The sequence below is a fragment of the Pristiophorus japonicus genome, chromosome 2 (assembly GCF_044704955.1).
Source record: "Pristiophorus japonicus isolate sPriJap1 chromosome 2, sPriJap1.hap1, whole genome shotgun sequence".
NCBI lineage: Eukaryota > Metazoa > Chordata > Chondrichthyes > Pristiophoridae > Pristiophorus > Pristiophorus japonicus.
This window is the reverse complement of record NC_091978.1, coordinates 174546685-174559287: the sequence shown is the minus strand read 5'-3', so window position 1 is coordinate 174559287 and position 12603 is coordinate 174546685.

The window sequence follows — 12603 nt, the reverse complement described above, 5'->3', positions numbered from 1 at the left end:
TATCGAATGCCTTTTGGAAATCTAAATACACCACATCCATCGGTACACCTCTATCCACCATGCTCGTTATATCCTCAAAGAATTCCAGTAAATTAGTTAAACATGATTTCCCCTTCATGAATCCATGTTGCGTCTGCTTGATTGCAATATTCCTATCTAGATGTCCCGCTATTTCTTCCTTAATGATAGCTTCAAGCATTTTCCTCACTACAGATGTTAAACTAACCGGCCTATAGTTACCTGCCTTTTGTCTGCCCCCTTGTTAAAACAGAGGAGTTACATTAGCTGCTTTCCACTCCGCTGGTACCTCCCCAGAGTCCAGAGAATTTTGGTGGATTATAACGAATGCATCTGCTATAACTTCCGCCATCTCTTTCAATACCCTGGGATGCATTTCATCAGGACCAGGGGACTTGTCTACCTTGTGTCCCATTAGCCTGTCCAGCACTACCCCCTTAGTGATAGTGATTGTCTCAAGGTCCTCCCTTCCCACATTCCTGTGACCAGCAATTTTTGGCATGGTTTTTGTGTCTTCCACAGTGAAGACCGAAGCAAAATAATTATTTAACGTCTCAGCCATTTCCACATTTCCCATTATTAAATCCCCCTTCTCATCTTCTAAGGGACCAACATTTACTTTAGTCACTCTTTTCCGTTTTATATATCGGTAAAAGCTTTTACTATCTGTTTTTATGTTTTGCGCAAGTTTACTTTCGTAATCTATCTTTCCTTTCTTTATTGCTTTTTTAGTCATTCTTTGCTGTTGTTTAAAATTTTTCCCAATCTTCAAGTTTCCCACTAACCTTGGCCACCTTATACGCATTGTTCTTTAATTTGATACTCTCCTTTATTTCCTTGGTTATCCACGGCTGGTTATCCCTTCTCTTACCGCCCTTCTTTTTCACTGGAATATATTTTTGTTGCGCACTATGAAAGAGCTCCTAAAAAGTCCTCCACTGTTCCTCAATTGTGCCACCGTTTATTCTGTGTTTCCAGTCTATACTTCAGCCAACTCTGCCCTCATCCCACTGTAGTCCCCTTTGTTTAAGCATAGTACGCTCGTTTCTGACACAACTTCCTCACCCTCAATCTGTATTACAAATTCAACCATACTGTGATACTCATTCCGAGAGGATCTTTTACTAGGAGATCGTTTATTATTCCTGTCTCATTACACAGGACCAGATCTAAGATCGCTTTCTCCCTTGTAGGTTCTGTAACATACTGTTCTAAGAAACAATCCCGTATGCATTCTATGAATTCCTCCTCTAAGCTAACCCGTGCAATTTGATTTGACCAATCGATATGTAGGTTAAAGTCCCCCATGACTACTGCCGTTCCTTTTTCACATGCCTCCATTATTCCCTTGATTATTGCCTGCCCCACCGTGAAGTTATTATTTGGGGGCCTATAAACTACGCCCACAAGTGACTTTTTCCCCTTATTATCTCTAATCTCCACCTACAATGATTCAACATTTTGTTCATTAGAGCCAATATCGTCTCTCACAACTGCCCTGATATCATCCTTTATTAACAGAGCTACCCCACCTCCTTTCCCTTCTTGTCTATCTTTCCGAATCGTCAGATACCCCTGTATGTTTAATTCCCAGTCTTGGCCACCCTGCAACCATGTTTCTGTAATGGCCACCAAATCATAGCCATTTGTAATGATTTGTGCCGTCAACTCATTTACTTTATTTCGAATGCTGCATGCGTTTAGGTAAAGTGTTTTAATACTAGCTTTTAAACCATGATTTTTAGCTTTGACCCCTCCTGCCGCCCCTTTATATTAAGTGGCCCTTTTTGTTTTTTGCCTTGGGTTTCTCTGCCCTCCACTTTTACTCATCTCCTTTCTCTCTTTTGCTTTTGTCTCCTTTTTGTTTCTCTCTGTCTCCCTGCATTGGTTCCCATCCCCCTGCCATATTAGTTTAACTCCTCCCCAACAGCACTAGCAAACACTCCCCCTTGGACATTGGTTCCGGTGCAGACCGTCCGGTTTGTACTGGTCCCACCTCCCCAGAACCGGTTCCAATGCCCCCGGAATTTGAATCCCTCCCTGCTGCACCACTGCTCAAGCCACGTATTCATCTGAGCTATCCTGCGATTCCTATTCTGATGAGCATGTGGCACTGGTAGCAATCCCGAGATTACTACTTTTGAGGTCCTACGCTTTAATTTAGCTCCTAGCTCCTTAAATTCGTCTCGTAGGACCTCATCCCTTTTTTTACCTATATCGTTGGTACCAATGTGCACCACGACAACTGGCTGTTCTCCCTCCCTTTTCAGAATGTCCTGCACCCGCTCCGAGACATCCTTGACCCTTGCACCAGGGAGGCAACATACCATCCTGGAGTCTCGGTTGCGGCCGCAGAAACGCCTGTCTATTCCCCTTACAATTGAATCCCCTATCACTATCGCTCTCCCACTCTTTTTCCTGCCCTCCTGTGCAGCAGAGCCAGCCACAGTGCCATAAACTTGGCTGCTGCTGTCCTCCCCTGATGAGTCATCCCCCTCAACAGTACTCAAAACGGTGTATCTGTTTTGCAGGGTGTTGACCGCAGGGGACCCCTGCACTACCTTCCTTGCACTGCTCTTACTGCTGGTCTTCCATTCCCTAACTGGCTGTGGACCCTTCACCTGCTGTAAGACCAACTCGCTACACGTGCTACTCACGTCATTCTCAGCATCGTGGATGCTCCAGAGTGAATCCACCCTCAGCTCCAATTCCGCAACGCGGACTGTCAGGAGCTGGAGGCGGATACATTTCCCGCAAACGTAGTCGTCAGGGACACCGGAAGTGTCCCTGAGTTCCCACATGGTACAGGAGGAGCATATCACGTGACCGAGCTCTCCTGCCATGACTTAACCCTTAGATACACTTAAATTGGCAACAACAATTCTAAAGTTTACTCACTGTTATAGAAGAGAAAAAAGAAAAACTACTCACCAATCACCACCCAATCACTTACCCCCTTGGCTGTGACGTCACCTCCCTATTTCTTTCTACTTCTTTTTTGCCTACGACCTGTAGCTGCACAAGCTGTGCCTTTTGTAGGCCTCTCGCCGACTCCAGACTCACGCCTCAGCGACCACAAACTCCTGCTGCCTCTCGCGGCCTTTTGTAGGCCTCTCACTGATCCCCGGACTCACGCCTCAGCGACCACAAACTCCCGCTGCCTCTCGCGGCATTTTGTAGGCCTCTCGCCGATCCCCGGACTCACGCCTCAGCGACCACAAACTCCTGCTGCCTCTCGCGGCCTTTTGTAGGCCTCTCACTGATCCCCGGACTCACGCCTCAGCGACCACAAACTCCCGCTGCCTCTCGCGGCATTTTGTAGGCCTCTCGCCGATCCCCGGACTCACGCCTCAGCGACCACGAACTCCCGCTGCCTCTCACGGCCTTTTGTAGGCCTCTCGCCGATCCCCGGACTCTTGCCTCAGCGACCACGAACTCCCGCTGCCTCTCACGGCCTTTTGTAGGCCTCTCGCCGATCCCTGGACTCTTGCCTCAGCGACCACGAACTCCCGTTGCCTCTCGCGGCCTTTTATAGGCCTCTCCGATCCCCGGACTCATGCCTCAGCGACCACGAACTCCCACTGCCTCTCATGGCCTTTTATAGGCCTCTCCGATCCCTGGACTCACGCCTCAGCGACCATGAACTCCCGCTGCCTCTTGCGGCCTTTTATAGGCCTCTCGCCAATCTCTGGTGTGGAGTCCTTTCGGCCGGGATGGCCCGGGACCGGTGTGGAGTCCTTTTGGCTGCCGCGGGATCCCTTCGGTCCGGGACAGAAGCGGCCAGCGTGGGGTCCTTCAGCAGCTGCAAGGTAACGTTTATTTGTTATCCCGCTGGGGCTGCTGAGGGCCCACTGTGTGTTGTCCCGCTGGGGCTGCTGAGGGCCCGCTGTGTGTTGTCCCGCTGTTTAATCTATTCAATCGCTCAGAGCACTGACACCCCGGATCTTAAAGATAAATGTCAAATTAAATGCGCATTTCTTCTCTGCAATAGCCACCTAAGGACAACTGAGCACCAGTGAGGATGAGTGGCCTGTCCTGCCCTGCTGGGTGTGAAGTATTTCCGGCTCTGCAGGGAGGATTGAATTGTTGGCGGAACCCGCGGAGCGGCTCTGGTATTCCAGCCTGGGTGCATTTACCATTACAGCCATGGAAATGGCCTCCCTGGCAAAGACTACATATTGATTTTGTTGAGCTAGAAGGACAATTGTTCCTTGTGATTGATAGCCATTCGAAGTGGGTTGAGGTGTTTCCAATGTGGAAAATAACAAGAAGAAAAACATTAGACATTTTGCGAAGAGTATTTTTTTCATTTGGCCTCCTCGAAGAAATTGTTTTGGATAATGGACCACAATTTCGTTCAGAAGAACTTGCACAATTCATGAGCAAAAATGGTGTGAAACATATCAAGGTTCCACCATACCACCCTGCTTCGAATGGTGCAGCAAAGCGCACTGTACAGATTGTAAAACGTGCCCTCATCAAACAAATGTTGGATCTAAATCCAAAGAAACGACAGTTATCATTGGACCACAAATTGGCTAATTTTCTAATAATGTATCATAATACTCCTCATACAACTACTGGTAGAACACCAGCAGAGTTGTTTCTCAAACGACAGCCACGAACCAGATTCTCGTTGTTAAAACCAAACTTGGCACAGTCCCAGAAGAGACACAATTAAGACAGAAAGAGAATCATGATAGAAGTAGAGTAAAAGAGAGAAGTGTGAAATTAAATCAGAAGGTGAGAGTGAAGAACCATCACCATAAATGGGTAAAATGGTTACCAGGAAGAGTGGTGAAGATATGTGGTCCTCGCACATATTTGGTCAAGGTGTTTGATAATGGAAGGGTTAGGTTTGTTCACATTGATCATATTTTATCCACAGATATGGAAGTAGTTGAAGGTGGGAGTGATTCAGTTATTTCTGACTCATCAGATAGTTTTGATACACCAGGAGCATGTCCTACATCCAATGTACTGGAAATAAATCCAAGAGAAAGTCAGAATGTAAGTCTGAGTCCAAGTCAGGAAAACAAACAGTCTGAAGTGAGAGAGAGTTCAAATGGAAATCAAGGGCATCCCTTGGAGGAAAACTTCCCTCAGGATCAGCCTCGAATGAGTTTAAATTCAACACCATGTTTGGAAGGTTCTGTTCGAGTGCGAAGGTATCCTCTTCGAAACAGAAAACAAGTGCTTAAGCTTGATTTGTAAATATGGCAAAATAAGTCTATATCCTTTGTTATGTATAACATACAAGTTATGTATGATGATTGTTTATTATAATAATTCTTCATTAAGGAGGGTGAAGTATAATGCCTGTAGTTCTACACTGGACGCCTGTGGTACTGCAGCTAGTGCTGTTTAAAAAAGAGCAGGTCACCTGACCAGCAGGGGAAGTTTCCGGAACCTGCAGCCATCTTACAGGCTGTGTGATGTGTGTTCTCTGAAGATATGACACAATCCTATGCTGTGGTGGAGAATTTAAATGTATTGTGTATTTCTGAGACATGGCTAGATGACAATGATGGTATAAAAATTCACCTAAAGGGCTACAAGGGTTTCAGAAAGGATAGGGTAGGTCAAATGGGAGGTGGGGTTGCTATTTTTATCAGTGCGAACCTAACAGCTCGAGAGAGACTTGATATTGCCTCATCAGGCTCAGCTGAAGCTATCTGGGTTCAAGTGGACTAAGCTCACGGGCAAGGATTAATTATTAGTAATTGTTATAGGCCCCCGGGTCAGACACTTGAACATGATGAGTTATTATGGAAAAATGATCACTGATGCTTTTAATATAAAATTACGTTTTTGTTTGGTGGGTGATTTTAATTTTCCTGGCATTCAGTGGCATGGTGGTTTACCTGCTGTTGTGGTGGGAAGTGCAGCTGAAAAATGTATTGAAAATATACAAGACTGTTTCCTGACTCAACATGTTAAGTTCGGAGCCTCTGATATTAGTGGAAATATATTGAGCTGGATACAGAACTGGCTAGCAGGATGCAGGCAAAAAGTAGTTATCGATGGATTTGGATCTGTTTGGAGACCGGTCACCAGTGGTGCCCTGTTAGATCTCTTAATTTTCAATGAGATGCAAACTCCGGTTGTAGATTTAAAGTAATTTTATTCTGGCAGCTGCAACAAGCTCTGGCTTTATGCCAGGTCCTTTGTCCTTCTGAGAACACATGGCAGAAATGGCTGTTCTTATACCCGATCATTTTAACTCGCCTCCTTTGACCTTATTGGCACAATTGATATGTTGTTAACCCCTAATTGGCTCGCTGCCAAAAGTCCTGAAATGGCAAGTTGATTGATGACTTAATGCAATCTCATGTAGACATGGGTCTGTGTTTTCTCAACTTTGCAGCCTGCTTGAATTCTCTATCAGTCCCCCCTTTGATTCTTTCACAAACTGAATCATAAAACATCAGGTATCACTGGTTAAACATTCTACAAAATAATTTCATACATGTTAATAGAGTTTCCTTCTAAAATTTGTTGATGTGTTTCGCCACATGTCCGGATGAGTAGCTTCCACACAAATTTACATCAACCCGAATTCTATCGTGGCCACAATGGAAGTCTGGTTTTAGTAGGTTAATTCACCTCATTCCAATTTAATCCAAATCAATATCTTAATTCAACCAGTAAACAACCTTCCCTTAAGCATAACATACCCCTGTGCCACCTACAGACGGTCTGCTGAGACCTGCAAGGTGTCTCACCTGCGGGACAGCAGCTGCAGCCGCCTGGTTGCAACAACATTTAATCAACATAAACAAACAATATAAAAGTAAAATAATTATAACGAATAGTTAAACCTTCCACCAATGAAGTTCCTATTGAACCTTGCCATTCAGTGGCTCCGCTCCACAAAGTGAATGATGGGGGTTGCTTAAGTTTTTCTACCTCCTTTTGGATATGCTCCGCTAAGTGGGTAATTTCTTTGGAGCCATCTGGAATATATGTGCAACACTCAGCAACTAGAAATGTTACTTTGGTTGGCATAAATGTAAGACATATATAAAAAAGTATTTACATGGAATTCCCTGAGTACTCTACTATTTCCCTTTGGTGCAGAGGGTCGGCTAGTAAAAAGTAGGCAAATGCCTAGAATACCTGCAGTCAGTAGTACAGTAAATTTATACATTTTGGCAAAAAGTAATTGTCCTTATCAGATTTCAGCTTCAGTTACGGGTGCTCGTTTAACGTGTGAGGTGTGAATCCAGGCTTTCTTTCCTCGGACTTTAACAGCTGCCTTGGTGGTCAATACCACTTGGTAAGGTCCCTCCCACTTGGCACCCAAAGGTTCTTTATGCAACTTTTTCACATAAACCAGACTCCCGGGATTATGTCGTGTCCTCCTTCAGGTGGATTACCCCAAGCTGCCGATACCTGTCGGGAACTAATAGCATTGGTTAGGTTCTGACAGTATGATAACAGAATGTCACTCATTAAGTGAGCATCAGCTTTCCATAAATCAATAGTTCCTGGCAGCGACATGGGTCTTCCTGTTATAATTTCAAATGGGCTTAGACCTGTGGTTCTGTTTGGGGTTGCCCTAATGCTACATAGCACTATTGGTGGTGCCTGGGGCCATGGTGTTCCTTCTTGGTGATATTTGGCAAGCCTTTGTTTCAGAGTTCGATTAATTCACTCTACTTGTCCTGATGATTGTGGATAAGGACAGTGTAAATCCCACGTAATGTTCAGTAACCTACAGACTTCTTGGCAGACAGCACCTGTGAAGTGTGTTCCCTGATCTGAGTCAATGCTACTCAGGACTCCCCACCGGGGAATGTAATCTTTACACAAGACCTTTGCAGTGTGATTGGCTGTGGCTCTTTTAGTTGGGACAGCTTCTACCCATCTAGAGAATCTGTCGACCATGACAAGAATGTTACTGTATCCTTGGCATGAAGGATGGGATATATAATCAACCTGCAGATGCTGGAATGATCCGACAGGGGCAGGGGTCCTCAGTTGAGGCATTACCGTGATGGGTCCAGAATTATTTTTCTGGCAGACCACACAACTGTCTGCTACTAGCTGGGCATGTTTTTTAAATCCCCGACCCCACCAGCTTTTCTGAAACCATGCCGTCATCTGTTGTGAGGCCAAGTGTCCCCACGAGTGGATCTGTTGGGCTAAAAAAGGCATAAGCGCTTGTGGCGCGACTGGCTTGTCGGTAACTCTTTGTCTCCAGACACCATCTTCGCATAGCTTAATTCCTGCCTCAATCTATGTCCATTTTTCCTCTTGGGAGCACTCGCCTTGCATTGTTTGAAGGTCTCGTGTCAGAGTCCTGAGTGCTTTCAATCTGCACATCTGTGTTGGTTCTTCTGAGGGAGCGCCCTGTGAGGCGGCATCTTTAGCTGCCTGGTCGGCTAGGGCATTTCCCTGTGCTTCCGCGGTATTTTCCTTGATATGGGCCTTACACTTCAGGATGGACACTTCCTGAGGTAATTGTATGGCCTCTAGTAAGTCTCGGACTTCTTTTCCATTTCGGATAGGTGTACCAGCAGCAGTGAGGAATCCTCTTTTCCGCCATAACAGACCAAAAGCAGTGAGCGACTCCAAAAGCATAACGCAAATCTGTGTAGACATTAGCTGTCTGTCCTTCTGCTATTCGACATGCTTCTGACAGGGCCCGTAACTCGGCCTGTTGTGCTGACGCTCCTGAGGGTAAACATTCTTTTGCCACTACCTCATATAAGGTTGTAACTGCCCATCCTGCTTTTCTGGTACCATTGTCAACAAAGGAGGAACCATCTGTAAACAGGATGAGGTCTGGGTTGTGCAGAGGCTCCTCTGCTGCTAAGGCTGCTTCTTCTGTTTCTTTTAAAATCTCCACGCAGTCATGCTCTTCACATTCTACCCCTCCCTTGCTCCCTCGATTCTGACATCGGGAGCATAGTTACGGGATTAACCGGGCTGGCCCGGATGATATGGAGATTAGGAGCTTCCAAAACTGCTGTCCAGCGGGTCCATCTAGCTGCTGTCACCTGAGACATTCTATTCATAGACAGCAAGATGTGTACGGTGTGGGGACACTTGACCATCAGATTTTGGTCGAGGACTAGACCCGCAGTGGTCATTACCGCTCGACATTACCCTTAGGCAACTTTCCCATCCGAGGGCTACCACATCCAGTTTTGCCGAATAATAGCCAATAGGTCTTTGTCGATCCCCATGTTCTTGTGTCAGTATAGCTGTCATGTATCCTTCTTTCTCATGGACAAACAGGGTAAATGGCTTACCACTGTCGGGGATTCCCAGAGCCAGTGCCGAACACAAAGCCTTTTTCAAACTCTTTTTCAAACTCAGAAAGGCCTCTTGCTGTTCCTTAGTGAGGGTGTTGGCTTCTTTAGAGGCACGTTTCCCCTTTAAGATATCATTCAGTGGCTGAGCAAGCTGTGTGAAGGAGTCAATCCAATTTCTGTTAAAGTTACACAATCCCAAAAAGGACCTTAGTTCCTGAATAGTGGTGTTTTTTTTAGCAGCCCGAATGGCTGCAGTTCTATCCTGGGTAAGTTCTCTCTTTCCTTGTGAAATCTTATGTCCCAGGTATACAACCCCTTCTTGGGATATTTGTGCTTTGTCGATGCTGGCTTTATGTCCTTTCAGCCAAAGGTGGTCCAGCAGAGCTCGTAGATCTTGTTCATGCTGTTCTTCTGTGTTTGAAGCTAGCAGGATATCGTCTACATATTGGATGACTGTGGATAACAGGGGAGGTAATTCTCGCAAATGGCTTTGTAAAGCCATGTGGAATACCGTAGGGCTGTTGTGGAAACCCTGCGGTAACTGAGTCCAAGTATACTGTTGTCCTTGGACCGTGAAAGCAAACCATTGTCGAACCTCCGGTGCCAGAGGCACCGACCAAAATCCGTTGGCCATATCTATAACCGAGAAATATTTATGTTCCGGTTTGAGGGCATTAGAAATGGTAGAGGATCTGCGACCAAAGGAACTTTTTGATCAATACACTGGTTAGCTTTCCTATAATCGACAGTCAAACGCCAAGTCTCATTAGATTTCTGTATCGGCCACACGGGGCTATTGGAGGAGCTATGCGTTTTAATAAGCACCCCTTGTTTCTCCATTGCTGAATAACCGGTAAGATTCCCGCGATGGCAGTTGGACTGATGGGATACTGTTTAGTGCATGGAGGCTTGGTCCCGGTAATAGGCGCAGGCTCCATCTGGAGTAGGCCACAATCGTTCTTATCTTTAGCCCATATCGAGTGTTCTTTCAATTCTTCTTTCTTCAAAGTTCTAATTGACCATGTCACCCGACCATCCTCGAAATGCAACGATGAATCTACTTGGATTAGAACGTCCATTCCCAAAAGGAGTTGATCTACTGGGTCTATCCAGACTGGCGTGGTTAGTTCATGTGGACCCAGCCCTATAAGTACCGGTGTTGTCCTTTTAATTTCCATTTATGGCCCCCAACTCCATAGGCTGTACGTGCCCTACTATCCAACGGCAAAGAGTCTCCATATTGTAGGGGTAAGCATGTTAATTCCGCCCCTGTGTCTAAAAGACAGTCCACATCCTTATCGCCCACCCTCACAGTTATATATAGCCCATTTCCCCTCTGTTGTATTAGTGCGAGGAGAGGGGACAGGGCGGGCTCTAATTGTTTTTTGCTATCCCAAGCAACTCCTTCTGTTGTTGTATTGTCAGTCGCTTAAATGCTTCTATGCGGTTGTTATCTTGTGACAAGCCTGGCTTGTTGGCTGAATTGTATCCCTGGCTGCGTCCTCTTCCCCGGCCATGACTTTGCTGTTTCGCCCTGCAAGTCTTGGCCCAGTGACCTTCTTTCCCACAATAATGACATTTTCCGGGTAATTTTCCTAATGACTGTTTATCAGAATCCTGGGATTTCCATCCCATAGCCTGCACAGCTCGGACTTTAGCGCCCATATCCCTGTCTAATTGGTTACATCACTCCACCACGCTGCAAAGGTAGTTCCTCTACCTTCCCAGTCCGGAAACACTTCTTAAGCATTTTAGACAGTTCTGGCTTTAGACCTGCCACGAAAGCTGCTTTCAGGGGTCCAAATACTTGTTCATCCATTTCCTCATCCGTATTATTCATACCCGAATGTTCTAGCCACGTGCATCTAAAACGCTCGTCATACTCCAAGACCTCCTCTGTTCCTTTCTGTTGGCAGGCTGCAATTTTTCCCCAGTTTGTCTTAGCTGGACTGAAGGCTTGCAGCCGATGTTTAATCGCATCCCACCCTGCGTCTAATTCTTGCTCATCCCGCCCCAAAGCTTCTTCTACCTTGTCGTGCAATTTTCTTACCTGTGTTTTTGGCACCATTATGGTTAAAATTTGCACTCCGTCCCAGGGATGAAGTTGATATATATTTCTTAAGCGGTCCAATTGGTCCCACATTTTCACTCCCCCTTTCTTTGGATTGGGCAATTCCTTGGACCATTTATCAATTTTCTCTGGGTCTGCCAGATCATGAACTAAGAATTTTTCATACACTCTTTTCCTCGTTTTTTTGGTTCCGTCCTCATCCGCAGTCTCTTCTGATTTGGCTACAACTCGTCTTTTTTTAAACGGGGCAAAGCGCACCCCTAATTCTTCATGCTCCGACCCTGTATCGTCGGAGGACTCAGAATCCGTATCTATTCCTTGGTCGTGTCTTCGGGTTTGTGCTTTTAATTTATCCAAACATGGGTACCCTGGGAATTAACCGATACATTTTCCTTTTCCTATTACTGTCTCTTGACCTAATGATTTTTTCCATTCTTTAATTTCACCTTAAAGATCTTTAACTTCCGCTTCCAACTTTTCAAGATCAAGCTTTTTCTGTCTCATTTGTTCACAAACCGCTTGCAATTGGTCCTTTGTACTGGTTAGGTCCCTATCATGTTGGGAACACGTTATAATTTCATTCCGCTGTCGGATCTGTCCCATAACGATTAAGGACCATCTGGCTCTTTATTTTTCATACGGGTCATTTTTTCCCAGTCCCTTTTAATCTCATCCAAGGACCATTGTCCTTTGGAGGTACCGTATTTTCGTTCAATCTTGATACAGGTTTTAGATAAGTCAAATTGTTGCTCTATGTATTCTTTCAACTGTTCGAGGATTTCGTCTATCGAAACCTCAGGTGGTGCCCGCCCACCTTTAACAGTTGTAGGCAATTCTTTGTTCTTATCTTCTGCTGCCATAGTACTGATTTCTTTACTGGGGTCTCGAGTCCAAGGCTTTCCAGCCGATCAGTGGGTCGGTGATGAATTAACAAACACACCGCCGAAGTTTAGACGTCTATGGGACCTCGAGCCGATTACCAACCGGAGGGTTCGCAAACCGGAGGCTTTCGGAATCGCGTAGAAGGGGAGGTGAATTTAGACAATTGACCGAGGACTTTTATAAAGAAGAGTCCTTACCTCAGTATGTAGGTCCGATGTCCAAAATTCAGTTTCTTCCCTCAGCGATCCCGTTCGTGACGCCAAAATTGTTAGATCTCTTAATTTTCAATGAGATGCGAACTCCGGTTGTAGATTTAAAGTAATTTTATTCTGGCAGCTGCAACAAGCTCTGGCTTTATGCCAGCTCCTT